Source organism: Stegostoma tigrinum, chromosome 10 (assembly GCF_030684315.1).
Source record: "Stegostoma tigrinum isolate sSteTig4 chromosome 10, sSteTig4.hap1, whole genome shotgun sequence".
NCBI classification, from domain to species: domain Eukaryota; kingdom Metazoa; phylum Chordata; class Chondrichthyes; order Orectolobiformes; family Stegostomatidae; genus Stegostoma; species Stegostoma tigrinum.
This window is the reverse complement of record NC_081363.1, coordinates 12,594,647-12,621,467: the sequence shown is the minus strand read 5'-3', so window position 1 is coordinate 12,621,467 and position 26,821 is coordinate 12,594,647. Positions and strand designations below refer to the sequence as shown.

General features: G+C 41.6%; 1 protein-coding gene across 28 annotated transcripts in view; it reads left to right on the top strand.

Annotated features, from left to right (window-relative positions):
* nrxn3a (neurexin 3a) overlaps positions 1–26,821 on the top strand; it is a 2,036,587-nt gene that overhangs the window by 82,060 nt on the left and 1,927,706 nt on the right. The window lies entirely within an intron of this gene.

The following is a 26,821-nucleotide window of genomic DNA, read 5'->3' as shown; positions in this document are numbered from 1 at the left end:
CAAATTATTTTCTTTTTGTACAAGAAAATAATTAGAACAATGTCTCCTATCCTACTTCCATTCGAAAAAAAATGTGACTGTACATAATTTCAGAATTTGTTATCTATGCATACAATTTTCAAACCAGCTTCCTTGCTGTATAATTTGGCTGAATATATAGCTATGAAGTTTGCAATTATTCTTGTTCCAGATTGCTGCATAAAAATGCAAGGAAATTAAACACATGGGAACAAGACAAAGTGGACATTTTCGAATGATATTTCCTCTTGGAAGTACCTGACATCATTAGTATGTGAAAATTAATTGAAAACCTCTGAAAATACACACCTAAGGGGAGACATATAAAATGTGAAAAAAGTGCATTATTTTAAAGTTAGAACCAGCATTTATTCAGTAGTTAAATCAAAAGGCACTGCTTCAAGTGGGTAGAAATCCACAGCTGTCTTTTTTCCCCCAAAAGGTGCAGATGCTAATTTAACTAAAGCCAACATCTCTTATGGGGTGAGCAAAACTTTGGAAGTTGTGGAAAAACTTTACTACCTGATTTAGCATTAGAAGTGCTGTATGTTTTATTTACGTTGCTGGCAGTGACGCTGCTAGTCTTTACTGGATCCACCATGATATTTTGTTCTTGGATAACGTGTCCTGAAACTGTAATCATTCCAGAAGATTTTCATCTCTTATTTAGTGTAAGGCCTGAGTCTGTGGAGTCTATAACATGCCGCTGACCCTCTGGATGTGTTCCGGGTCATCACCATTACATGATCGTTTTGATAATGCTATTGACTATTTGTTGAATGATTGTGACTTTTATTCCAAACAGTGTTAAGTCAAATTGAAGTTACAAAAGCTGATTGTTTTTGGCTGAAGAAATGAATGAAATTGGCCAATATCTCTTCAATAAGTCATTTTTAAAAAAAAATTACAGATCATGCTTGTCCATTCCTCTCAATACAATCATCCAATTAGCAAATTAAGTGCTATGTGGGAAAACATGAAATTTAGTCAAGCATTTGATTATAGGTCTTTGGAATGCAGTGGGATCTGGTTGTTTTAGTGCAAGAATTACTTAGGGGTAGTGTGCAGTTACAGCAAGTAATTAAGAAAGCTTAAAAATGTTATTGTGCATTGCTAAGGGAATTGAATATAAGAGTAAGTAGGGCCATGTTTCAGTTACAACGGACATTGGTGAAGCTGCATCTGGAGTACTGTGCACAGTCATCTTATTTAAGAAGGATGTAAACATGCTGGAAGCAGTTTACCCGGAAATACAGGTTGGACGGGTTGGGCATATATCCACTGGAGTTCAGAAGTGTAACATGCAACTTGACTGAAACGCATTAGACCCTGAGGCATTCTCAACAGTCTGGAATTGGAAAAGATCTTTCCTTGATAAGAGAATCAAGAGTGATGAGTCTCTGTTTAATAACCTATTTGAAACAGAGACTAGGTTATTTTTATATTTAAGCATTAATAGTGGACTATTGATAATGTGAATATTGAGTACCAATAGTGTATCAGTTTGAGTATCAATAGTCCCATTATTGATAGTGTCAGTCACCATTTTTACAGGGCAAGAGTCTTGAATATTTTTGAGGCATAGGTAGATATATTCTTGTTAAGCAAGTGAATGGTTCTCAGAGTTAGGCAGGAATGTGGTTTTGAGGTTAATTTCCAATAAGCCATAATCTTATTGAATGTCTGAGCAGGCTCAAGAGGCTGAATGGCCCACTCCTGCTCCTATGATTTGTTTGAATGCTTTGTTCCCAACCATTTGTTATTTCTTTGAATACTTGCAGTATTAAATTTGAACCTTGATATGATTGTATTTCTTTGGGTAATGTATATCGCCACAAAAAAAATCAAATTAGCTTCTGAGCTACCATTTTTGCTTTCATTTTCTGAAAGGTACTTGAAATCTTGTCAGAACATCCATACATGTTGCAAAGACGCAGATTCCCACTCTTGCATTAGGTAGAAGTTCTACTTAATTTATACTGAGCCTGCTAACCAATTTTTTAAAGCTGGTATTAGGATTAAACAGACTGTTAAATGGAGAAAATCTGTAGAAAACTGCAACACAAAGGGCTTTGGAGTATTTGTATATGGAACACAGGAAGCTAGCTCACAGATGCCACAGGTGATAAGGAAGGCACATGGAATGTTGGTCTTTTTTCAAGGAAGTTGAAGTATAAGAGTAGGGAAGCCTTATTGCAACTGTACAAGGTGCTGGTGAGACCGCATCTAGAGTACTGAAAAGTTTTGGTCCCCTTAGTTAAGAAAATACATAATTTCATTGAAAAGAGTTCACAGAAGTTCACTAGGATGATCCCTGGCATGGATGGATTATCTTATGAACAAAGGTTAAACAGGCTGGGGACTCCACTCAGCAGAGTTTAGAAGAATGGGAGGTGTTCTTATTGAAACATATTATTGGACTCTTCAGGGGCTTGATAATGTAAATGCTGAGAGGCTGGTAGGACCAGAGGACATAGTCTCCGAAGAATGGGGCACCAATTTATAGCTGACATGAAGAGAATTTATTTTCTCTCAGATGGTTGAGAGTCTTTGAACTGCCTATAACAGAGTTGTCAGGACAGAGTCTGTGTGCATATTTAAGGCTGAGATAAATAGGGGAGTTACATGGAAAGCACAAGAAAGTGGATATGAGGAATGATGGATCAGCCATGATCCACTAATAGCGGAATAGGCTTGAGGGGGCCGAACAGCCCCCTCCTCTTCCGGTTTCTCAGTATTATTGAGGGTTAGGAGCCAACCCTTGTGGAGTCACATGTATACCAGACCAGGTAAGGATGGTAGATTTCCTTCCTCAAAGGGGATTCGTGAGTTACGTGGGACTTTTTTTCCCCTGACAATTGACCCATGATCATCATTTGATTGTTCATTCCAGATTTCCTCCCTCACTGTTGAATTCATAGTGGGATTTGAACACAGTTCTCTAGAACATTAGCTGGATCTCTGGTTTAACAGCCCGATGACAACAAAACCAAGCTATCACCTTCCTGGTCTACTCTTGCTCTTATTTTCTATGTTACTGTGTAAAGACACAGGAATAACTGACAGATGGGATTTCTATGCAACTGCCACGTATTGCATATCTGGCAACATTTAACCTTTTTTATATGATTCCAGTCAATAAAGAATGTTTTAATATTTTAACCTGCAATTTCCAAATACTTAAGTGACCTCCTATTTTCATTTTATGAGGCACTTATAAAATTTCATTACGATAGTTAAATGGAACTACCATCTGATGGACTACTGCCCGTTCCTCATCAGCTAATGTTTCTATTTCCTCATTAGTACTTTGTCTTTTGAATAATAACACTGAGGCACATCCAACACATCCCTCACCTTCCTGGACCTCTCAGTCTCCATCTCAGGCAACTAGCTTGTAACTGATGTCCATTTCAAGCCCATCGACTCCCACAGCTGCATCTGCTCCCAGGATGAGGCATTCCACTCCCGCACATCCCAGATGTCCAAGTTCTTCAAGGACCGCAACTTTGCCCCCACAGTGGTCGACAACGCCCTTGACCGCGTCTCCCGCATTTCCCGCAACACATCCCTCACACCCCGCCCCCGCCACAACTGCCCAAAGAGGATCCCCCTCGTTCTCACACACCACCCCACCAACCTCCGGATACAACGCATCATCCTCCGACTCTTCTGCCATCTATAATCCGACCCCACCACCCAAGACATTTTTCCATCCCCACCCTTGTCTGCTTTCCGGAGAGACCACTCTCTCCGTGACTCCCTTGTTCGTTCCACACTCCCCTCCAACCCCACCACACCCGGCACCTTACCCTGCAACCGCAGGAAGTGCTACACTTGCCCCCACACCTCCTCCCTCACTCCCATCTCAGGCCCCAAGATGACTTTCCATATTAAGCAGAGGTTCACCCGCACATCTGCCAATGTGGTATACTGTATCCATTGTACCCGGTGTGGCTTCCTCTACATTGGGGAGAACAAGCGGAGGCTTGGGGACCGCTTTGCAGAACACCTCCGCTCGGTTCGCAATAAACAACTGCACCTCCCAGTCGCGAACCATTACCACTCCCCCTCCCATTCTTTAGATGACATGTCCATCCTGGGCCTCCTGCAGTGCCACAATGATGCCACCCGAAGGTTGCAGGAACAGCAATTCATATTCCGCTTGGGAACCCTGCAGCCCAATGGTATCAATGTGGACTTCACCAGCTTCAAAATCTCTCCACTGCATCCCAAAACCAGCCCAGTTCGTCCCCTCCCCCCACTGCATCCCAGAACGAACCCAGCCTGTCTCTGCCTCCCTAACCTGTTCTTCCTCTCACCCATCCCTTCCTCCCACCTCAAGCCGCACCTCCATTTCCTACCTACTAACCTCATCCCACCTCCTTGACCTGTCCATCTACCCTGGACTGACCTATCCCCTCCCTGCCTCCCCACCTATACTCTCCACCTATCTTCTTTTCTCTCCATCTTCGGTCTACCTCCCCCTCTCTCCCTATTTATTCCAGAACCCTCACCCCCATCCCGCTCTCTGATGAAGGGTCTAGGCCCGAAACGTCAGCTTTTGTGCTCCTGAGATGCTGCTTGGCCTGCTGTGTTCATCCAGCTTCACACTTTGTTATCTTCGTAGACTAAACTTGCCTCTTTACCCATTACCAGATCCAAAATAGCCTGGTCCATTGTGAGATCCACCACATATTATTCTAAGAAACTAACCTGAATGCACTCAATGAATTCTTCTTCATGGCTACCTCTTAAAAATTTGACTACCTCTATCTGTACTGAGCTGAATGCTACCCATGATTAATGTGCTGCTTTTTTACTGCTTTTTTCACTTGCTGTCATCATCTCTTCTTTTATTCTCTGCCCAGTTGTATAGCTATTGTTAGGAGACATGTAGACTACTTCCACCAGTGTTTTTCTCTTTGGTATTTCCTACCTCCACCTACATGGACTCTATATTAGCTGATCCACATCTTTTCTCGAACATGGTAATCCCATCTCATATGAATAAAGCTACCCCACCACTGTCGCCTTTCTGTCTTTTTAGAAAAGCTGCATGCCCTTGAATATTTTGTCCCAGCTTTGATCACCTTGTAACCATGTCTCTATGATGGCTTTAGGTCATGTTATTAACCTCTGTTTTTGCTGTTACTTCATGTATTTTGTTTCGAATGCTAAGCACATTGAAGTAAAGCGCAATTTTTATCATTTCTTCCACCTACAACCCTACTTACTGCTTTTATTTCTATGTTTGTATACTCTGTCACTTCCTATCCTTTTCTGGGTATAGTTATCTCAATAACTGCCCTGTAATGTGCTGCCAATCCTTTTTATTTCCTGTCTTCAGAACCTTCCCCTTCCTGCACTTGGTTGAAAATTGTCTCTACAGCCCTACTTATTTGATTTGCCAGGCTATTGGCCCTTGCACAGTTCGGTGGAACCTCTATTTCTCCCCAGTTCGGGCGCGAGTGCTCCATGAAGAGAAGTTCATTCCACCCACACCAGCCTTTGAGCCATTCATTTAACCCCTTGACATTCTGTGGCCCCTTGCAATTCGCCCGTGGCCCAGTTCGTAATCTCATTGTAATAATAAAGAAAATTCGCATTTCTTCTTCCATTTTACTTGATTGTCTTGAAAATCATGTCAGATAATGAGATTTTACAAAAGAAAAGTTGTAATCTTATTTAAAAAAATATTTTTGTGCTTGGTAATGAGCTGCTCCGCAAACCAGCACAATAGGGGAGGCACTTTCTGTTCTGTTCCAGCTCTTACACTTGTAAGAGCTCTGCTCGGGATGGGCTGGTGAAAGGGTGGGTAAGCACAGAGTCCGATCCTGTTAATGGCCTCAGTACCCTTTCCTGCATGTCCACGTTATCTCCCTTATGCATAGACTGTTCCTTTTCCCTGTCTGTTTGTGTAGGCCTGAGACCTAAGTACAGCACAGGTGGGAAACAATCGGAGATGTTCATCCTATAACACTCACGTTTATTTCACTTCTACTGGTTGTTCCGGTACACTCAGTGAGACCATTATATCATTCTTCAAGAAGAAATTAATTCTTTCTAAAAAGACTTGTTGCTGTGCTCCAACTGTGACTTGTCTACTTATTAAGTCACTCTTTGGTCCATCTCTGTATTATTGGACAGTTTATCGTGTCCATGTATACCTCAAATTAATATTTTCATTTACTGAATCCTCTAAAGGACAAATTGTATCTTCAACTAGCATTAGTGATTGACTTACTCCAGTGTTTCTCAACCTCTTTATTGGTTTACCTCTTATGTTTCGTCTTCCAATTCAAGTCTGTCATTTCTTTCTCTTGCTCTTTATCCTTTAATTCATTTTAACTTAATCTTAGTTAATTGCAGTGGTGTTGCATCAATTTCAGGTTCCTATCCTTTGAAATCTAAATACTGGCTGATTACATTAGGTGTCTCAAACTTATAAGATCCAGTTTTAATTTCTTCTACTGCCAACTACACTCTCAGTTTGATCTTCATCAAAGTTTTCAAATAATCCAGTATCACACAATCTAGTCCCAGAAAAGAATTTGTTACTCAGAGCCATTTTAACATTGTACTGTGTTACATACTTAACAGCAATTTCTGTTGTTTTTATCAATACCACCTGTTCCTCATTTTTCAACATTACAGATGAATCTCAAATGAATTTCAATCCCAGATGAGCCTCCTCTTCATGATTCCGACTGATGACAACTCAATGATCTCAATGTGGACTTTACCAGATTCAAAATCTCACCACCCCACCCCTGACCTTATCCCATGACCAACCCTCCTCCTCACCCTGCCTCCTTGACCTGACACAACCTGTCCATCTTCTCTCCCACCTATCCGCCCCCCCCCCACCTCACTGACCAATCCCCACCACTGCCTATATGCACTCACCTATCACCGTCCCACCTACCTGCCTCAGCCCCACCCCTCCTCTCTCTATTTATTTCAGAGCACCCTTCCCCATTTCTGAAGATGAGTCCCGAACCGAAATGTCAACCTTCCTGCTCCTCTGATGCCACCTGGCCTGCTGTGTTCCTCCACCTCTACATTGTGTTATCTCTGATGATAGTGATGATAAGATTGAGATCTGGCTTGGTAGACCTTAACTATTACTACTTTTTCTTTCTGATTATTAAGCTGGGCAGTAACTCAATGTATTCACAAGAGGCTGGCAGTGCCCTTTTAACAAAAGATCATAAAAGCTAATTACACACAAAATAGAAAAAAAAACTTTACCCTTCTTACTGCAGCAACAACAGATACTTTTATGCTGCAGCTGTACAAAACGCTGGTGCGGCCGCACTTGGAGTATTGCGTACAGTTCTGGTCAACGCATTATAAGAAGGATGTGAAAGCTTTGGAAAGGGTGCAGAGGAGATTTACTAGGCTGTTGCCTGGTATGGAGGGAAGGTCTTACGAGGAAAGGCTGAGGGACTTGAGGCTGCTTTCGTTAGAGAAGAAGGTTGAGAGGTGACTTAATTGAGGCATATAAGATAATCAGAGGGTAGATAGGGAGAGCCTTTTTCCTAGGATGGTGACGGCGAGCATGAGGGGGCATAGCTTTAAATTGAGGGGTGAAAGATATAGGACAGATGTCAGAGGTAGTTTCTTTACTCAGAGTAGTAAGGGTATGGAACGCTTTTCCTGCAACGGTAGTAGATTCACCAACTTTAAGTACATTTAAGTTGTCATTGGATAAGCATACATGGAATAGTATAGGTTAGATGGGCTTGAGATCGGTATGACAGGTCGGCACAACATCGAGGGCCGAAGGGCCTGTACTGTGCTGTGATGTTCTATGTTCTATAAATCTCAGGGAAGGTCACTCTGGACCCATGCTAAAGCTGCATGTAGAGTGGAAATGCCTGTATTTGGCATCTATTTGGCATATTTCTGCAGTCACCTGAAGTGTTTTCTTTGGCTAAATTATTTTCCTGAGACCCTTAAAAATGCAGATAACTAATTGTAATTACTACTGGACATAGTTACTTAAATATATGTTTTCAACAACTTGTAGGATCCTGTTCCCCTCTAACAACTCCATATCCTTCTGGTGCTGAAACTTTGACAGCACACTGTGGAGCTGGAGGAACACAGCAGGTCAGGCAGCATCAGAGGAGCAGGAAAGTTCAGAATTCTGAAGAAGGGTCCTGACCCAAAACTTTGACTTTCCTACTCCTCTGATGCAGCCTGACCTGCTGTGTTCCTCCAGTTCCACAGTGTTGTCTCTGACTCAAGCATCTGCAATTCTTGCTATCTCCGAGGTTCTGAAACTTTTCCTTGATTGACTGACTTCTAAGCAACTTAGTCCTACATTTCAGCCTGTCCTGCTTAGATGCTTGTTAATATTGGCACCTCTGCTCTTCTTTCGGAATGAAGTTGCACACTGCTTAACTTCTTCTGGACTGCTCTGAGTACTCAGTTTTTCTGACTTTGTGTTACTGGACCATATTGCTAGGAAACAGCTGTTTTCCCTTTCTTTTAAGGCACTGACCAATTTATCTCAAAGATTAAAAGACCCTTATTGAAAGGGGTATAAGGAAAATGAATCTCCAACCACACCCACTCCCCCCAACCACCACTAGCACCCCGCACAAGCAAATCTTTAAAGAATTTAAAATACAGTTTCCTTTTCTTAACACGTAATTAAAATATAATTTCAAATTAAAACTTTACATTATTCTTTCAATTCAGAACCCAAGCTCTTCATCACAGTAACAAATGGGATTGCCTGCTGTAATGTTTAATCTTCCTTGGATTGACAGAACTCTGGTAACTGCTCATCTCTCATACTCACTACTGCGCAATTTCTAATTAATTCATCCTTCAAAACTCTGCACAGACATTATCCTGCCAGCTGATATCAATCCATTGAAAAGACCTCTGCTTTTTTCTAGAATTTATGGCCTGTCCTTAGTTGCCTTTGAAAAGGTGGTGGGGAGCTGCCTCCTTGAATGGCTGAAGTCCACGCGTTGCAGATAGACCGACAATGCAGTTAAGGAAGGAATTCCAGGATTTTGTTCCAATGACACTGAAGCTGATATATTTCCAAGTCAGGATGATGAGTGGCTTGGAGAAAAACCTGCAGCTAGTGGTGTTCCCATGTATTTGCAGCCTTTGACCTTCTCAATGGAAGTGTTTGTGGGTTTGGAAGGCCCTGTCTGAGGATCTTTGAATTTCTACAGTGCGTCTTGTAGGTGGTACATACTGCTGATACTGAGTGTTAGTGGCGGAGGGAGTGGAAGCCTGTAAATGTGGTGCCAATGAAGTGGGTTTTATTGGCACAACAACCACAAACATTGATTCTCCCAAACATCCAGATTGCTGTTCACTTCTCTCAATTCTGCATGTTGCATTTGAGCTAAAGTATGCATCGAATGTTTCACCAATGAATCACTTCTGTATCTTCTGTTGTGCCTTGTCTGATCAGAGCATCATTAGGTATTGGACGTACAATGTAGATAATGTGTGACTTGAGGTCACCGTCCTCTAAGTGAAGCCTGGAGTAGTTCTAAAGTACAGCAGCGGCCACTTCTGATCTCATTGTGGACTCTCTACTTCACCTCAACCATTTGCGAGTGGTTTTTACCAGAACTGCCACCCTTACAGACTATCTGGCTGCAATGACCTGGGTGAGTGCTTGCTTTCTTCTTCTCACTGTCAAAGTATTCCACCTGTATTTTTACTTGCTGGATTGTTGACTGCTTGTGGTTCAGTTTCAAACACCTTCACGGGGTCTGCTTTCTGCCCCCGCGACCTTTCTGCTTTTTTTCTCAGCAGTGCCTTTAAATTCTTTTGATGTATGCTGTGTCTTTAGAGCCTACCTTTTCAGACGATGTCCCTTGGATTCTTTATAACCTCACATCCTGTCTGCAGAAATATTTTACCAAGCTGCCAACTCTGACTTTATCCTGTGCTTTTGGCCAATAATTCTAGCTGCACATTGATCATCTGATCTGGAGTACCTAAGCTGTGCATATCTGCACATATACTGTCCTTGAGGCTGCTTGCTCCTTATCACCAAGAAGGTTCTTCCATTCTTTATCCACAGATCCACTTTATCAACTCATTCTAGGCTGGTGTCTTCTCTCTTTCTGATGTCAGACTCAGATATGAACATACTCAGGTAAACAGAGTTTTGAGCCTGTTCCATCATTCAATAAGATAATGACTGATCTGATTGTACCCTCAACTCTGCATTCCTGCATATCCCTGATAATTCTCATTACCTTTGTCATCAAGAATCTATCTCCCTTTGCCTTCAAGATATTTGAAGATTTTGTAATTGCTGCCTTTTGAAGAATGAAATTCCAAAGGCTCCTCTGGGAATCCTCTTATTTTTAAGCTGTGGTCCCTCGTTCCACAAAAGGCAAAATTTTTCCCACGTCCATCCAGTCAAATCTCTTTAGGATCTTACATGTTTCAATTAAGTCACCTTTTCTAAATTCCCAGAGGAAATTGGCCTACCCTGCCCAGCCTTCTGCATGAGACAATCCACTCTTTCTGCTATCAGATAAGGACCTTCCCTAATCTCCATCCAATACATTAACATCCTTCCTTCAATATAGTGACCGGTACTGTACATAGTGCACCCTCTGTGGTCTTACTAATGCCCTGTATTGGTGAAGCATAACCTCTTCGTACGAAGGGTTCAGATAACTTTCAGAAATATGATCAATATATTGTCATGATTTACATGAATGTTATTGTACCACATTGAGGACTGAGATAGGCGGATTTTCTTTTAGGTAAGGTTAATGACGTGATAGACAGGAAATTAATTGAGGTGCAGATAAGGCATGATCTAATTGGATGGAAGAGCAGGTTTGTGGGGCTGAATGTCCTCCTCACTACATCACGCTTTGTGATTGTATTCCTTCCAGCGGAGAACCTTTATAAGATAGGTTCAATCCTATACATTTAAGCAGGCATTTTGAGTGGATTTTACTTTCCTTCCAGCTATCGTCTGTTCAAGTAATAAACTTTTCTGCGGTAAGTTGAGTGGTGTTCAGTGATGGGAATGCTGGCCATTTAAGTATGAACACATTGGAGTGGATTTTCATTGAGCTGCCTGGCTGTAAAACTGAATTTACAGCTTGGTGCAATCGAAACTGCCTGATGACATGTTTGAATGAAATCGAGTGCCTACCATGCTGAGTGGTCAGTCCGAAATGCTACTTTCAGTTGTGGAACCTATCGGGTGGGGTACTCAGAATGTGAGACTATACCAACACATGATAGAATGACAGAAAAATTAACCCTCAGTTATGGTATGTTTTTGAACTGCTTGTAGGTTGATCTGGCAGTTTGGATGAGGTAAGTTTTCAACTCAATTATTTGGATCGTCAGGTAAGTCGTGGATCGTTGGTGAATCCACCTGAGCAAATTGAAGAAGCTTGATTGAATTTTTGTATTTTTTTAACCCATTTTACATCAGTCTACTGAGTGAAAATCTGAGGTCAAGATCCCTGATGCACAACATTTTAAATGTTTCTTAGTTCCTTTCTTCAAATTTGCCACTGTTTAGTTATCAGTAGGAAAGAAATTAAAGTTTTGTAACAGTATGGGTTTACGGCTATTGTTCAACAAGCAGGACAAGATAAAACAGACAAGGTTTAGAGGGATATGGGTGAAAGAGAGCCAAATGGGACAAGTTTAGTTTCGGAAACCTGGCCTGCATGCACGAGTTGGGGCAAAGGGTCTGTTCCATGGTTGGCATGATGGGTCACTGGTTAGCACTGCTGCCTCACGGTGCCAGGGAGCCAGGTTTGATTCCATCTTTGGGCACCTGCCTGTGTGGAGTTTGTACATTCTCTCCGTGTCTGCATGGGTTTGCACCAGGTTCTCCAGTTTCCTCCCACAGTCCGAAGATATGCAGATTTGGTGGATAGGCCATGTCAAATTGCCCATAGTGTCCAGAAATGTGCAGGCTATGTGGATTAGCCTTGGGGAATGCATATAGAACATAGAACATTACAACACAGTACATGCCCTTCGGCCCTCGATGTTGTGCCGACCTGTCATACCGATCTTAAGCCCATCTAACCTACACTATTCCACGTACGTCCATATGCTTATCCAATGACGCCTTAAATGTACCTAAAGTTGGCGAACCTACTACTATTGCAGGCAAAGCATTCCATTCCCTTACTACTCTCTGAGTAAAGAAACTACCTCTGACATCTGTCCTATATCTTTCACCCCTCAATTTAAAGCTATGGTTACAGGAATAGGGTAGAGGGGTAGGTCTGGGTCGGATGCTGTTTAGAGGGTCAGTCTGAAGTTATTGGGCCAAATGGCCTGCTCCTTCACTGTAGGGAATTCTATGACTGTATCGTGTGGAACATCTTGAAGAATCCAATTACTTTACTTGTCTTCAGCCAGTTATTTTGGAGAAAGGATTCATTTGTTAGCATATTGAGTTATAATGTGGAGAAGTATGAACTTGGCCGCTTTGGCTGGAAAATAGAAAAGCAACAAATTATCTAACTGCGGCGAGAGAGAGGTTTCAGAACTTTGTGGTACAGGCAGATCTGGGCGTCCTGACACATCAATCTTAAAATGTTAGTTATCTAAGAAAGGACATCATTGCATGAGAAACAGTTGAGAGAAAGTTGACTTGACTGCTTCATTGGATGGAGGTTTACCATTTGAGATAAGGTTGGACATGTTGGTCCTGTATCCATCAGAGTTTAGAAGAATGAGTGGTGAACTTATTGAGATTGTTAAAATCACAAAGGTGTTTAACACAATGAATGTCGAAAGGATGTCTCCCCTTGTGGATAGATAAGAACCAGCAAATGCAGCTTAAAATAAGTTTGGTGGCGGTTCCTATTTAAAATGGAGTCATGGACAATTTATCTTCCCTCACTCGATCCTTAATCCGTAGATTTCACTCCCCAGAGAATGGTGGAGGTTGAATACTTGAGGCAGGAGGTAAATAGATCTTGGCTAACAGGGCAGTCAAAGGGTATGGGTTGGATAAGGGAACAGAGGCCACAATCAAATCAGCCATGAATCCTATTGAATGGTGGAATAGGTTCATTGGACTGCATGGCCCACCCAGCTTCTGTTAGTGGGAGGTGATGGTATTATTGCTGGACTGTGTATCCAGAGATGTAGTAATGTTCTGGGGAAACCAAAATAGACAAAAGCAGAAATTGCTGGAAAAGCTCAGCAGGTCCGGCAGCATCTGTGGAAAGAAATTGGAGTTAATGTTCTGAGGAAGTGTCAACTCGACCCCAAAACATTAACTCTAATGTCTCGCCACAGATGCTGCCAGACCTGCTGAGCTTTTCCAGCAATTTCTGCTTTTGCCTGTTAATGTTCTGGGAACCTGGTTTGAATGCTGCCATGGCAGATGATGGAATTCAAATTCAATAGAAATCTGGAATTATGTGTCTAATGATAACTATGAATCCATTGTTGATTGTCAGAAAAGCCCATCTGGTTCACTCATACACTTTAGGGAAGGAAACCACCATTCTTAGCTGGTCTTGCCTATGCGTGACTTTTTACCCACAGCAATGTAGTTGACTCTTAACTGCCCTCCTGGGATGGGCAATAAAATGCTAACTTAGACAGTGATGCCCTCATCCAACAAATGGATGAAAACAAATTGCGTGGGTTATACTTTGCTGGCTTTTCTTTCTTAAACTGTTGTTTTATTGAATTATTTTTGATTATCTCATGACCTAACGGGCCAAGGTCAGAAATTGGAGTAAGGAATATCTGCTTACTTCATCAGATACTTTGTTGAACAGACTGGATTTACCACAAACTCCTTTGAGAGAGGCGGTGGGAAAGGTTATACAGCTGTTTTGTAAATATCTGTTGACTTTTGCATGTTCCTGGCACAAAACACATGTTACTGTATAATTTGAAATTGGATTTCTTTTGTGATCAACTTTTCTTTGGGTGTTCAATGGAACCCCTAAAAATTGCTTCCAAAGTCCAGGCAGTTGCACCTAGCAATATTATTCGTGATATCAGCGTTCAGGAAATTACTTGCTGTGCTGATTGTAGTCATTTTCAAATTTAGTCAATGATACGCCCGATAGGAGTAAATGGAATTGACCAATGAATAATACATATTTTATCATTCAAGCCATGAAACCATTGATACTCCTCTGATATAAGCAGTTCATTATGAACCATTTCAGCAATAGAAACTCTATGTTCATATGATGTCACATTTTTGCTAAAATTGCGCCATTGTTTATTGTAAAATAGCAAAAGACACAGTTCAAGATTTTGTGGTCAGTGGCAAAGAGAAAAATCATTCAATGTTTCTTGTTAATAGGCTTTTGCCGTTTGGTTTAGGGAAATTGGAAATCCAAAACACTGATACATCAAAACTAAGATCTGTACCAAAGGGCATGCAACTGTGTGTATCCGTAACCAACGTGGTTGAAAAAATGGTCCTGATTCATGCTGTGTCTAGACAGAAAGTGCCAAAATACTTAATTCACTGCAAAATACTGTTCATGTAGTTTAATAGAGAGGGAGAATGATGAGATTGAAAGAGACAACATATGATGTGAGAAACACAACTTAAAACCACCAACAAAAATTGAAACCTGAGAATCTATGCCTGCAACAGTAGTAGATTCGCCAACTTTAGGTACATTTAAGTCGTCATTGGATAAGCATATGGATGTACATGGAATAGTGTAGGGTACATGGAACAGATGGGCTTGAGATCGGTATGACAGGTCGGCACAACATCGAAGGCTGAAGGGCCTGTACTGTGCTGTTATGTTCTATGTTCTAATCTTATCTAAGTGAGTCTTTAGTACTAAAGATTGTTTGACAGTATTTTATCGCACTATTAAAAATCAAACAGACAAACCCTAACCTGGTTGTGGTGTGTCTCATGTCACTATACGTCCAAGGGCATTGATTATAATATCAATGTCACATCATATGCTCAGAGGGTCTGAAAGCCTCCTGTTCCATCTTGCCTGGAAGCTCAAGAAGCATGACACTCTACTGGGTATTTGCAGCTGTGGTGTAAACTGATAGCTCAATATGAGTCTAGATGCTATTTGCCTGAAGATTGTGAGGTTTGTTTACTGTACTTAGTTGTAACGAATGTCTGTTGGATAATGTAACAACAGTGTATCCACTCACAGTTGTGACTGGTCCCTGGCTGAGGGAGTCCAATTCTTCATGATTCTGGATGAGATGCCCCCAAATGGACCTGCTGCTGGACGAAGGGAGATAAACTGCCTTCACTTCTTTATTTAACCCCTCCCTTGGGTGCTCATAACGTGCCGTGTTGTTTTTACAAAAAAAGAGAGGCAAGCACATGCACACACATGCGTGCACATGCACCTGCACACGCGCGCACACGCACATGCGCATGCACACAATAGGAATGAAAGGCAAGTCCAAAGTATATAACGTCACTGCTTTTGGCTTGTCTGCCATGAATGCATTGTGAAACATTGTGGTCCTTTTAGGAGGATGATTCTTGTAGTACTGCATTTGGCAGTTAAGTGGTTGCTTCTTGATTCTTGGTTTTGCAAGTAGCTGAAAGGATTGTGTATAGCAGTGACATTGTTAACCTAACTTATTCTCAACAGTCAAAGAGAGAGAGGACAAGACTTTATTTCCTTTAATCTGAGTGTGCAAGGGTATCTAGTGGATGTCCTCTGCTGTTCCCCTGAACAGCACACGTGGGCAGTGAAATATCAACCACAAGTTTACATTCCAGCACAGCAGCTCTCTGTCACACTGGCAAAAGAGACCCAGGGTTGCAATTGGATTTTACTCTTTTTGCTGTGGATTCTTAAAAGGGTGAAATAGAAGCAGGTCTTGGCTCAGGGAATTCCTTTCTTTTTCAACTCTTCACATCCTCAGTCTGGCATATAAGTCACAGGAGATCACAGCTCAGTGTTTGGTATGGCACCTCTCACAGTAAAGGGTTGTTGTCTGAAGTTCTCCTGACGCTCTTCAGGTGCAACATTTCATGGTTTCTCTAACTTGGAAGAACCATCAGTATACTTCATGCAGGGATTTTCATAGACAGCCACAGAACATACATTCTTAGCCATCTTTTTTGGCTTAATATCTTACTCTTTAAAAGAAAAAAAGTAATTTACTCAAATTACAATTCCACGAGTGGTTTGTATTATGATCCATTCTCATGACGCTGAAGATAACGCAAACATTGCTGCATTGGATACAACACCCTGTTGAAGGCAAACATTTGCAAAATCTTTCTGGCCTATTCAGTGGATAAAATCTGCTCAGTCTCCATGTATTGGCATGGCCTCAGAATGAAGGAGCACCAATTTAGGACTGAGATGAGGAGGAATTTCTTCTCTGAGGGGTGTGAATCTTTGAAACTCCTTACCACAGAGAGCTGTGGGGACAGTGTTCTTGTACATGTTTCAGGCTGAGAAAGATAGATTCTTGATCAGAAGGGGAATCAAGGTGTATGGGGAAAAGGCAGGAAAGTGGACATGAGGAATGTCTGGTCAGCCATGATCCTTGAATTGAATTGAATGATTTATTGTCGCACGTATTCAATGTAAAAATGCAGTGAAAAGTGTGTGCCTTTGCCATACATACACGGCACCATTCACATTAACTTTGTTTCCTTATCTTATTCTAAGATAACTTAAGAGAGTCCAACTTTCCTTTCCATGAAAACAGTCCCACTCCAGGCTATCCATGCCTCTGCCAGAGCCCTGCTCTCACTGCTGTCACTGCCTCACCGGCCCCACTTTCACTGGCCCTGCCTCACTGGTCCTGCTCTCACCATCACTGCCTCATCGCCCCCGCTCTCGCCGGCCCCCACTCTCACCAGCCCACTCTTGATCCACTGTTGCTGTGCAGGTTATGTCCTACATTCGGCTTCTGCCAAGTGGTTCCCAGTCATGACCCGGTTCCTTCCCGACTCCTTAGGTAGGGAGTTAAAAGTGTTGTGGGGGTGGGTTAGGGGTAGGATTGAATTATTACAGAAGGCGAGAGAAGAATGGAGAAGAGAAAAAGGACAAAAAAGATAGCGAGAGAGACAACGGTGAGCAGATTGGAGCTCTGAGTGGAGCCATTCACCCTGCTGTCATCTTTCCAAAGTGGCAGAGCTGTCTCAAGGGGCCCTCTCCTGTTCTGATTTCTTATGGTCATATAGCCTTATAGTGCAGTGCCGCTTCTGTAAGAGCAGGGCTTCTGATTCTTTCTGATTTTATTTGTTCAGTATGGGCTACACGGGGCAGTTGAGCATTTATTGCCTATTCCTAATTGCCCTGGAGAAGGTGGTTCATTTTATTTGTGAAATTATACTCTTTGAAGTGTTGGTTGATGGCTTGAGTCACTCGAGTAAACAGTTTTTGAAGCCTTGGGTATTTTTTTGAAAATGTGGAACAATGGAAGCACCCTGTGGGTCAAGCTCCCACAGAACCAGGATTTTTACTTCTGGTATTTTAGTAGTATTTGCTGGGGTCTTGAAGCTAGGTTTGGAAGCTGAGGTGCATCTCTTCCCTGCTATACTGAGTTTTCTCTTGTTTTTTCTTTGGACACCTGGACTAGAGAATTGCCTATGACACAATTTATTTTACTGAATTTTCCTTTGCCGAGGGTGTGTTCATGAGATATTGCTACATTGGAACAGATATTGCTCAGTAATTAAACAGCCTATTATTCTGTTAAATTTTCCAGTACAGTTCAGTTATTCCCTTTCAATTGTTGTATTTTAACTGTCCTGAATGAATATGGTGTGTTTCGCTTCAAATCTGGTAGTTTGACCAATCACATTGCATCTGAATTGCAGTGCCTGGCACCTGCCTTTAAAATAAGAAATAATTATGGTCTAGGTGATCTTCTTAGTTATTTAGAGGGGATTTGGTCTTGTCCATAACACACTGCTGTAACTGGATCAGTGGTAAAAGGAGTGAGTATTGAAGATACTGAGCTGGCAATCAAGTGAGCTGCTTTGGCTTGGATACTGTCAAGCTTCCTGAGTGTTGATGGAGCTGCCCTCATCCAGGAAAGTGGAGAATATTCCATCACACTCCTGACTTGTGTCTAATAGATGAAGAGACAAGAAGTGAATTACTTGTGCAGACCTCCCAGCCTCTGACCTGCTCTTGTAGCTACTGTATTTATATTAGTGTTTGGGTTCGGTTTCTGGTCAAAAGCACCTCCAATGATAGTGGGGGATTCAAAGGTGGTGATGCAATTGAACATCAAGGGCCAGTAGTTAGATTCTCTCCTGCTGGGGAAGGTCATTCCCCAGCACTTATGTGCACGATTGTTACTTTCACTCAACAACTGGGTTGTCCAGATCATGTTGCATTTGGTCATGGACTGCTTCAGTTTCTGAGAAGTTGCAAATGGTGCAGAACATTGTGCGCTCATCAACAAATAGCTACACACCTGCCTTCATGGGGAAAAAGCATTAAAGAAGCAACTGAAACTGATTGGGCCAACAACACGACTCAGAAGAATTTACCCAGTGATGACTTGGAGCTGAGATAATTGACCTCCAGTATCCAAACCATCTTCCTTTGTGGTAGGTATGAGCCCTTCCTTTGAGAGCCCTTTCCCTCCCAATTTCCTTGATTCCAGATTTTCGAGGGCTCCTTGATGCCACACTTGTTTGAATGCTGTCTTAATGTGAAGGGCAGTTACTCTCATCTCAGCTCCCAAGTTCAACTCATTTTTTCCACTTTCACCCAAGACCTGAATGGCCCCGGTCTTGAGTGACCCTGGTGAAATGCCAACTGAGCATCAATGAACTGGTTATTTTGTTGCAACTGCTGCTTGATATCATTGTCGATGATCCCTTTTATCACTTTGACTGAGAAAAGAATGATAATCACTGTATCAGGTTTGTCCTGCTTTATATGTGTTGCTTTATCTGCTGAGTGGGACCGGTAGATTATAATCAGCAGGAGGTTTCCTTGCCCAAGCCCAGCCATGGCACTTCACGGTGTGCAGAGTCAATGCTGAGGACTCCCAAGGCAATCCTTACTGACTGTGTGTACTATTGTTTCACCAGCCCTGTTGGGTTCACCTGCAAGGGGGGCAGGATATACCCAGGGATAGATTTTGTGAAGCCTGGGACATTGTGAGCTATGAATCTGAGTATTGCTATGACAGGCTGTTTCTTAACTACTCTGTTTGACACTCTTACCAATTTTGGGGGAAAAATCCCTCCAGATATGGGTCTTACAACAACACTGTGCTTACTATTGCCTTTTCCAGTGCCTAGGCTGATGCTGTGTGGTCCTTTAGTTTCCTTCCTTTGTTTAGACTTTGTAGCAGTATCATACAACTGTGTTGCATGCTGGACCATTTCAGAGGGCATTTAAGAGTCAACCATATTTCTGTTTTTTTTTCTCTATCACATTTAAAGAGCTTAATGTAAGTAATTCTTCAACTCCTTTAAGGAGGGTCTGATAGCCTCTTCCTTGAGTCTTCATGCAACTAGCTTAAATTTTCTCAGCTTCACATTACCCCTTCGTAGTTTAAACCAGCCACTTATGATTTGAAGCTTTCAAACTAAACACTTTACGTTGTGGTAATATTCCTTAACAGTTCTAAACTATCTCCCTTCCTTAGGAGCAAGTGTCTTACACATCTAACTTATGCCAAGATTTCTGCAAACAGAAACTAAAAGGATTTCCTAGCTATGTATTTTCCCATATGCCAAAATGAGGTATTTCTAGAAACTTCTAACTGAAACCTAATGCTTTATGTTTACTTCATTTGCTCAGGAAAAGGGGTTTCCAATCAAAATAAAACTCCATTACTGCCCAGGAAGTTTTTTTTATACTTTGTTTTAACAGATATCAACACGGCTACAGAAATACTTATGAGTTAGTCATTAAACCCCTTCCCATGCATGCTGATCAAATACCACATGTCACCAAATCAAAATCCAAACTGTCAAACAAATGATATTGAAACACATATATATTGCACACTTTATATCACAGTGGAACTGAAGTTATATCTTGGCCTGACCAGGTAAAGTTGACAGATTTCCTTCCTTAAAAGACATCAGTGAACCAGACATTGTAGGAATTGCAGTTACTGGAGAATCTGATATAACAAGGTCTAGAGCTGGATGAACGCAGCAGGCCAAGCAGCAACAGAGGAGCAGGAAAGCTGACATTTCGGGCCTAGAACGAGATGTGTTTTTCCAACAATTGGCAGTGGTTAGACCATTGTCACATAGATCACTGTTACTTCCAGATTTTATTGAATTCAAACTTTCATCATTTGCTGTAGCGTGATTGAAATCTGTATCCCCAGAAGATCAACCTGGGGTTCTGAAGCAAAAGCAGAAATTGGTGAAGAAGGGTCACTGGATCTGAAACATTAACTTTGCTTTCTCCCCTCGGATACTCCTTGACCTCCTGTGTTTTCCAGCAATTTCTAGTTTCGTTTCTGATTTCTAGCGTCTGCGGTTCTTTGATTTTTCGGTCTGGAGTTCTGGATTCGAGGACAAAGGGCCTTGCCACTATGATGCTGCATCCTGTTGTAACTGCACCTCTGTGAATACTGAAAGTGAATGACCAATGTAACTATTAGTGGTGAACATCATCATCTATTCTTACTAAAATCCAGACTGTGATCTATTAGTTGCAGTCACTAATCACAGCTGGTACTCAGTATTGTAATAAGAAAACAGCCGGCATTCTAATTTAAACATTTCTGCAGATAATATAGTTGTCATGAGTGACAGTCAACACAGATTCTAGAAAACAAAAAAAAATTCTTTAATTTGCTTGAACTTCTTTGTAAAGAAGTTAAGAGGTTTTCTGAGAGATCTTGCAGCACATGGATAGAATCCGTACATAAGAAATGAGAATATACCGGTAGGGAATGATTACTTAGTCCTTTAGAAAATGTTTTATTAGTAAAAGTAACATCACCATAGTCCTACCAGAGCATAGGACTGATGTCTCATTAGTGTGTGTGTGTGTGTGTGTGTGTGTGTGTGTGTGTGTGTGTGTGTGTGTGTGTGTGAGAGAGAGAGGGAGAGTATGTGTGAGAGGGGGAGGGGGAGGGGGAGGGAGAGCGATGACTGACTGGGAATTTAACCTGAGGGTCACATTCCTCAGGTGAGCGGTGAAGTAGATTTCATGGTAGCTGAAATAACTCGACAGAGGCTGGTATCCCGTCACCCTTTATTTACATGTGCATAGTACTTGACACTGGTCCGGCTTTCTCAGAGCCATCTCTCAGTGAACAGAAGCAGTGACACTCCTGTTTACATTGGTCAGCCAGGGTTCCCTGATTGGGGCTGTTAATGTGGTCCAATCAGGGAACTCATATTCAACTGTGTCCATCTGGCTGACCTCATTACAATCACAACAGTAACCTCAGGCAGTACAGGAACTAGGCCCATGCTATAGGCATCACTCTGCATTGCAAGCCAGCCAACTGAACAATCAAGCCCAAATGTACTTTTGTAATTCATTAATCTGCAAAATTGAATCATGTGAAGTCAGCATGATCGCTTCAGTGGATTAATAATTGGCTTCACTCAGTTCATATCATTTAAAACAAAGACCCATCATTTGGGAACATATTGATTTGACCAGATTTCGAATGCTATGCCCAGCCCCCTCATTGTGAACAATATCTTTGGTGGCAAGATGTTGGAGAGCCAATTTTAAAAAATGTCCACCAGCTTAAACAACATTTTGAAGAGCTTTAAATGCTGGTTTGTTCATATTTTAGCAATACCAGGCGATGCGAGAATTGGTGGTATAATGGTAATATCATTGGAGTCGTATTTCAGACCTTCAAGTTAATGTTTAGGGTTTTGACTTCAAATCCTATCATGGTGAAAGTTGAAATGAATAAGAATGTGGTATTAAGAATACAGCTACCCTAAATGGGGTGACTATGTAACCACTGTCAATTTCCATGAAAGCTCACCCAGATTACTGAGTTCCTTGAGGGCAGAAAATGTGCCATCCTCATCAGGTTGAAATAACTGCACAAAGACCTGTATCCTATCAACAGGCCACTGTTTATTTGTCTGTGCACAGTACACTTGCTGTGGGCAAACCAACCTGGAGTAGTGTCCTGTTAATGTTGGTCAGCCAAGGCTTTCTGATTTGAGGTTTTCAACCTGGGCCAATCAAGAACCTCATAGTCAACAAGGTCCACCTGGCTCCAGTCACTACACTGGTCTGGTTTACATGTGATTCCAGACCCACGGTAATATGGTTGATTCTGAAATGGCCCTGCTAAGCCACTCAGTTCAGCACTTTAAGGATGGGTAGCAAATACTGGGCTTGCCCAAGCATTGGTAGAAGTATCATGGTTAAGAAAGCTACACGTGTTAACACTCATAGCCTGAGGATCACGCAAATATACTACACAAGGCTGCTTTATTTCAGTGATTACCTAAGAGGAGTAGCCAGAGAGAAATTTTCGAGACACTTCTTATCTTCTAATGTGTTGCTGTTTTTGTTGTAACCTTTCGCTTCTTTAAGGAGCTTGGGGGTGGGTGGACCAACTGGTCAGGTTTGCACTCTCCTTTGTTCGAGTCAAAATGTCTTAAATGCCTGGACTTATTGAACCTTTGCTTGCCTTTGACTCATGAACCTTCCCATTCTGTTGCAGCCAATCTTACTGCGTATTAAGCTAAATTATTGACATTTACTTCATGCAAAAATGTTCAAAGCAGTAACAAGGTATTTTGTTTGCTTGACTTAATTTATAATTAAATCATATGGTGAGTAGCATCATGGAGATTGGCGTATCACCAAATTGCTACTGTACAGAAGAGGGTCATTTAATCCATCGTGTCTGTACCGATCTTCCAAATGAGCATCATGCCTCTTGGTGCCACTCTCTGAGCCAGTAATTCTGCACATTGTTCCTGTTTAGGTAATCACCCATGTCCTTTCCAATGCCTTAATTGAACCTGCTTCCAAAACACTTCCAATTTGTGTAGTCCAGATTTGAACCACTCAGTGTGCAAAGAGGTTTTTCCTCCCATCATGTTTGCTTTTTTTGCAAATCAGTCTTCAAATCTGTGCCTAGTATCTTGGTCCTTTTTACGAGTGAGAGGAAGTTCTCCCTGTTTGCTCAGTCCAGTTCTCTCATGACTTTGAAGACTTCATTAACATTTCCCATGCTTTTTCTTAAAATCGATCAACTCTTCAGAATCCCTACAATGTGGAAGCAGGCCATTTAGCCCATCAATTTCACCCCAACCCTCGAAAGAGAATGACACCCAGGCGCATCCCTCCTACCCTGTCCCTGTAACCTGACATTTTCCATGGGAAATGTATCTCGCCTGTACACAATGGGTAATATAAGCATGGTCAATCCACCTAACCTGCACATCTTTGGATTGTGGGTGGAAAGCAGTGCACCTAGGGGAAACCCTTACAGGCACGGGGAGAATGTGGAATCTCTACACAGACAGTCGCCCAAACTCGGGTCCCTGCTGCTGTGAGGCAGTAGTGCAAACGACTGAGATACCATACTGCCCCAGTTCTTTAGATTATAGAAGAAATTGAGCTAAACTAAACCTTTGTTCTTATTGAACATTGGCTCAACTCAGTGGTGTTTTCTGAGACAGAAACCTGTGGATTCATGCCTTGCTATATGCCCTCCAGACAAATGTGAGGTATTGCATTTTGGAAGGTTACGTACAGGTGGAAATTATACTGTGAATGGCAGAAGGCTTTGGAGTATTGATATGCAGAGGGATCAGGGTGCACAGGTCCACAGATCACTGAAAGTGACAGCATAGGTTGTGAAAAAGACCTGTGGCATGCTTGCCTTCATTGGAAGGCACATTGAGTATAAGGATATACAAGTTATGCTGCAGCTTTTGTTGCAAATTGAATACAGTAAATGTGGATTGGGAGGCAGAAAGTTAGAATTTGGTGTTTGTAAAACGCTAAGGGGCAAAGCATTGTGTGACCCCTTTAAAGGATCATGTACTTTTTCACTGGTTAGAGATTTAAAATGGATGCCTGTGAGGAGCAGACTGAAAGTTTGCAAGCATACAGAGAACATCCAACTGAAACAAAACATTTGTATTGAGAGGCAGTATACAGTTTTTTTTTAATCAAGATAACAGTGTTTTGAATTTAGCCAATGAATTTGAACCAGCTACTTAAATTAATAATTTTTTTGGTATCTAAGTCTGATTGTTTTGACAACCTAGGGCCGATCCTATTGTAAGAAACATTGATATGTCATCAAGGGTATAAAAAGAAGCGGGCAGTTGGATAAAGACCCCAGAGCTAGCTGCCATCTGCCAGAGCTAATGGCCCTCAGCTTGAGAGAAAATCATTAGTTCTCACAGCTTCCTCTATGTCTTTAAAAAACACCATCTAAATAACAATGGTACCGATGGCACAGCTGGTTAATATTCCTGACAGAAGAATCAATGGAGCAGGCTCAGAACATTCTGGAAGACATGTAACCTGGCTGTAATTTTGAGAGACTAAGCTCTTTTGTCTTATCTAAGTGGGACTTCTATTTGTTGGAACAGCATACCATTAGAATCTTACTTTATTTATAGAACATAGAACATTACAGCACAGTACAGGCCCTTCGGCCCTCAATGTTGTGCCGACCTGTCAGACTGATCTGAAGCCCATCTAACCTACACTATTCCGTGTACGTCCATATGCTTATCCAATGATGACTTAAATGTACCTAAAGTTGGGAAAAGTTAGAAGGTAGAAGGGGTCTATGCGAATTGTTAGTAGTTTAGTTCATACATTCACTGTTTGGGTTTGATAAATAAATTGCTACTTGTTGATTTTAAAGTGAGTGCCAGGGATTTATTTTATTTTAACCACTAGAAGCTGTTGAAAAGCAAGTAACACCACTTTTGACACTCCTTCTACAGATTGCAGGGCGAGGTGCTCCTCTTTGGGTGTTTCAGTTTTAGTTCTCAGAGGGATGTCAAGCGCTGCTTTATAACAGTTTATAAAACTTTAGATTGACCACATTTGGAATATTGCATACATTTCTGATCAGCATATGACCAGAAGGATGTGGATGCTTTGGAGAGTATTCAGAAAAAGATTTACCAGGGTGTTGCCTGGTATGGAGGATTTTAGCTATGAAGAAAGGTTGGATAGATTGGGTTTGTTTTCACTAGAACACAGGAGGTTGAGGGGTGACCTGGTAGAAGTTCACAAGATTGTGAATGGCATGGATAAAATGGAAAGTATGGTGCATTTTCCCAGTGCGGAACGGTCAATTACTAGGGACACAGGTGCAAGGTGCGGGGTGTGGGGGACGGGAGTTTAAAAGAGATGTGTGAGACAAGTTTTTCACATAAAGTGTGGTGAGTGCCTGGAGCTCATTGCCAGAGGAGGTGGTGGAAGCAGAAACAATAGCAGCTTTCAGGAAGCACCTGGATGAATACATGAAGAGAATAAGAGAGATACGGATCCTGTAAGTGAAGATGGTTTTAGTATGGAAGGGTAAAACATGGTTCACAGACTTGAACGGCCGAAGGGCCTGTTCCTGTGCTGTATTGTTCTTTATTCTTGGCCTTTGCTACAGAAACCAAGCCCATTATTTAGATGCATTGCTGAAGAATTACTGCACTGTTGGTGATATAGTCTTAGTATCATAAACCCATGTACCACCAACCTATTCAAAGTGTTGCAGAAGATCCTTTGGTGCTAACTGAAGAATTGCATGGAACTTCTCCTGATAACTTGGTCACGATTTATTTCCTCAACAAAATGCAAACAAAAGTAGGTTAAATAGTTATTTATCTTGTTGCTATTTGTGGAGCCTCACTTCTTACAAATTTGCTGCTGTATTTGCCCATTTGGCCACAGTTAATACATTTCAAAATGTGATTAATAGCCTTTGAAGCACTTTCAGAGATCCTGAGGACACAAGAGGTTTAGATAATGCAAATTCTTTCTCTGAATATTACTCATCTTAAAGCAGCTGCAAAATATTTTGCAGACCTTATAAAAGATTGACTGACTGTAATTTCTTTGTAATTATTATGTTTCAGTGCAACATCATATATAAATTCTGATTACAAATGAATAGTGGGTGGCTGCTCAGTTCATTTTGATAAGTTAAAAGACAAGTTTTTAGGAGCTTGAGTACAAACTTCTGAACCGTGGCAATAATGAACTGTTGTGCTTTAAAAAATGAGTAAAACTTACTGCACTTAGGATTCCAATGTAGATAGTGCATTTGGATCTCAAGTAGGAAAAGATATGTCATAATTTTCATAGATAACAAGGTATAGAGCTGGATGAACACAGCAGGCCAAGCAGCATCAGAAGAGTAGGAAATGCAACATTTTAGGTCTGGACCCTTCTTCAGAAGAAGGGTCTTTTCTGAAGAAGGGTCCAGACCCGAAATGTCAGCTTTCCTGTTCTTCAGATGCTGCTTGGCCTGCCGTGTTCATCCAGTGCTATACCTTGTTATCTCAGATTCTCCAGCGTCGGCAGTTCTTACTATCTGTCATGATTTTCATAAACTTGAAAATAATTAATTTACTGGCACGGGCTTCTCTAATACTCTGCTTTAATTTTCTACTTGTTGGCACATTTGGACCAGCACCGTAGAATTTTACCGTAAATGTGAAAAATATTCTTGTCTTGCCTGTTGCAAGGTATCAGTGAGCCCATATCTGAAGTATTGTGAGCCGTTTTGGTCCCCTTATTTAAAGAAATATATTACTTCATTGGAAGCAGTTGCACAAGTTCACAAGGATGATTCTGAATATTGACAGATTGTCTTTTGAGCAGGGATTAAACTGGTTGGGCCTCTGCTTATTGGAATTTAGAAGAATGAGAGGTGA